The sequence below is a fragment of the Malurus melanocephalus genome, unplaced genomic scaffold (genome assembly GCF_030028575.1).
Source record: "Malurus melanocephalus ecotype Western Australia unplaced genomic scaffold, MMel_1.1 scaffold_1183, whole genome shotgun sequence".
Taxonomy (NCBI): Eukaryota; Metazoa; Chordata; class Aves; order Passeriformes; family Maluridae; genus Malurus; species Malurus melanocephalus.
The window spans coordinates 26655-29833 of record NW_026624415.1 but is presented as its reverse complement, the minus strand read 5'-3'; the positions used below and the strand labels follow the sequence as shown (position 1 = coordinate 29833).

General features: G+C 42.1%; 1 protein-coding gene across 1 annotated transcript in view; it reads right to left on the bottom strand.

Annotated features, from left to right (window-relative positions):
• The window catches only part of ACVR1 (activin A receptor type 1), a 30144-nt gene extending 27297 nt beyond the window's left edge, over positions 1 to 2847 (bottom strand). The window contains exon 1 of the mRNA XM_057387310.1: positions 2823 to 2847. The gene's annotated coding sequence lies outside the window, so the exon portion shown is untranslated. The remainder of the gene's footprint in view (positions 1 to 2822) is intronic.
• Positions 2848 to 3179: the final 332 nt, after the last annotated feature.

Genomic DNA, 3179 nt, shown 5'->3' with positions numbered 1-3179 from the left:
CTCTGTTCCATGGTCGGTGTTTGACCAAAGGCTCTGTTCCATGGTCAGTATTTGACCAAAGGCTCTGTTCCATGGTCGGTGTTTGACCAAAGGCTCTGTTCCATGGTCAGTCTTTGACCAAATCCCAGGCTCAGCTCACCTGTCACCAGGAGAGGAGGAGAGGGCACATGTCTGAACAGCTCTGCTGAACCCATGCAAAGGCCTGAGCTATCACTGCACCATGGAAGAGGCACCAGCAGCACCAGCAGGCAGAACAAGCCACAGAACAAACCCAAAAACACTGAGTTCCCACAGCAGGGCTGCAAAGAAATCAAACAACTTCAAAATAATTCTGTGGTAAASTTCCCAGGGGCAGAGTTGCCAAACTAGCAATTCTGGGAAGGACTGGACGAGCCAGAGCTGTCTCTGTGCAGGTCTGCATGGCTCCCTGGGAGAAGCAAACCCTGGCCACCTGAAAATCCAGCCAGGCTGCAGAAGCTGCTCCCAGCAAGGAACAGCACCCAGACTGACTCCAGCACTATCTGGAGTGTTCCCATCTTTCCTGGATGGCTGCAGCTCCCACACACAGCTACCATTAGAGAACTTTTCTTATCGAGGGTAAAGTTTCATTGGACCCTCAACTCTGCTGATGATTTTCACTCCATCTTCATCCCCTTCCTCCTAWCTCCCTCAAATCCAGAGTTTAATTCTTTCACAGGCACAAAATGACAGTGACATAATTTCAAAGTACTTCCCAACCCTTCCCAAGTCCTGCAGGATGAACCCTCAGGATGAACATCTAACACTGAACACAGCTACACTCGCCCTTTGCTGCAGCCACCCCAGTGAGCAGGGATGGACTTGGGATGCACGTTTCTTGGGAGTACTACCAGCAAAAAAATTCCTAYAGAAATGCAAAATAAACTCAGCTGAGTAATTGTGTGAGCATAATGATTCAAGATTCAAGGTTTAAACCGAAGAAAATTAAAAATCCCCCCCACAACCTATACATTTGGAATTTTACCTGGTTTTCTGAAATTTTCAAAATAGCATTTTACATTTGCATGGGTGAATTATTCATTTCAGGTTTTGGTGCRTATTTAAAAGCTTCCAAGTTGATCAAGGTGATTTAAGTTAGGAAGCCGAGTACAATTTAAATAACCAATTTTACATCTGATTTTGTACTTCGTTCTTTTCTAAGACCATTTCCTTCTCCATTTCTTTACTCCGACACCCAGGAAGCCAGATGCCCATTTTTTATGGAAAAGGATACATTTGTTTTGATTATTCACTCTTATAAATACAATATTTTAAAGCTTATTTTCTATTGGAAGACAAGAGCACCCTGTTTCTCAGCTCATGGATCAGTTTTGGTGCTTTTGGGAGTCCCAGGGATGGTCCCCAGCAGCCCCCACACTACTGTGACAGTGTGGAAATCTGAAACACTCTTTACAAACCTCTGCCATGCTAGACAGGGAGGTCATGTTCCTTAATCACCTTTAAATCCTCACCATGCAGCTGGGCTGAGCATTTTACAAACTTTATTTAGCTCTTACTGTGGGTTTTTTATGAAAACCAAGCAAACAAAAACACAAATTAAATGAAACCCAAAACAGTTCAGCCATTTAGGRTAATTTTAACTCTTATGCTCCAGATGCAGAACCCCAAAGGTGCCGCCTGTTTCTGAAGGTGTTTCAGGGGAGGGTCAGCTCAGAAACACAAACCTCATTATTTCCTCAAATCTTTCCAAAAAGGTCTAAGTTTTAGCTTGCTAGTTYTTAATTCAGAATAAAATCAAATCGGGGTTTTTTTGCATGTTTTATGGAAAATATTTACTATGYTCATTTACTGTATTTCAACATTTTAAATTACTTTAACAGAGAAGACRCTCTTTGTGGGTTTTTTGTTGGTTAAGAAAGCAGCCTTTCAAGATCAGAGAACCAACAGAATCTCCCTTTAACACCAGACACTCAAATATTTCCTTGGTGCCTCAGGAAACTGGCCAAATGGTACATCAGCAAATGCACCTTCACGCTCAGCTCGAGCTCACATTGGCCATTCCAGCCTATTTTGGACTTGGTTTGTTTTTTGACAAAGGAGCTACAGTGGCCTCTTGACCCAAGGCAACACATCAAGCACTTCTTTCCTTCGGCTCTGGTCCTAAGAAAAATCTGAGTAAAACTCATAAGCTGCACCAAATTGTCAGCTACCACACTTACAGACATCTTTCAAACAATTATGACATGCAAGTCCAACATTCATTTTTAATTAACATGCCATTATGAAGTTCAGAAGAATCCCTCATTCACATACAAAGAAACACACCTGTGGGACTGAAACAAGATCAATCATGTCAAAAAAGCCTTAAGATTTTTGGAAGAGTATTTCAGAACTTTGAGGAAAAACCCCCACCTTTGGTATCCTTTCCCACTGCTGGCACACCAACCCCTCAGAGACCTCACTTACCCAGAGTCACTGCTCTTTGTGGCTCTGCTTTGGACCCARCCTTGCAGAACAACTTCCASTTAATTCACCTCAATTTGCTTCAGTCCCCTTCCCAGAGTTCCATATCCAGGAGATATTTAGTGTAAAACTAAGCTAAATTATTCAAATGCTAATACTTCACGGCCTTCAATACTCGTGGTTGCACACAGGAGGGCCTCTTTCAGAATAAAGTGTGTCCACTTTCAGAACTAAACCAACATAATTGTAATTGGGCTGCATGTCAAAGTTTAACAAATCCCCAGACTGGAAATAAAGTAGGTTTTACTCCTCACAGACCCTTTGTTACAGAAAGCAAKGTATAAAATTGCACTGCTGCCTCAGGAACACAGATTCCTCACCACAGATTCCAGGAACTATGCAAGAAAACCAAGCTTCAAAATCCAGTTTGCTGTTCTGGCTCCTCACTGCATGGCATYTTGGCCTTCCTAATGGAGAAACAAAATGAAGCTCCTTCAGGATCCTGGTCACTGTTCCACATAGAAGTCYAACACATGTTCTCCTTGAATGTCTAAACAACATCCAGGATCAAATCCCAACCAAAAAGATGAAGTCAAAGACTTTTCCAGCCATTAAAACATGCCACTTTTGCACGAGGCATGGAAATACTCTATTTCTTTCAGATTTCTGATGGTGCTTAGGTTTTTATTTCCATAATTTAGGAACAGTCATATTGATTCACTCATTCATCAAAACAT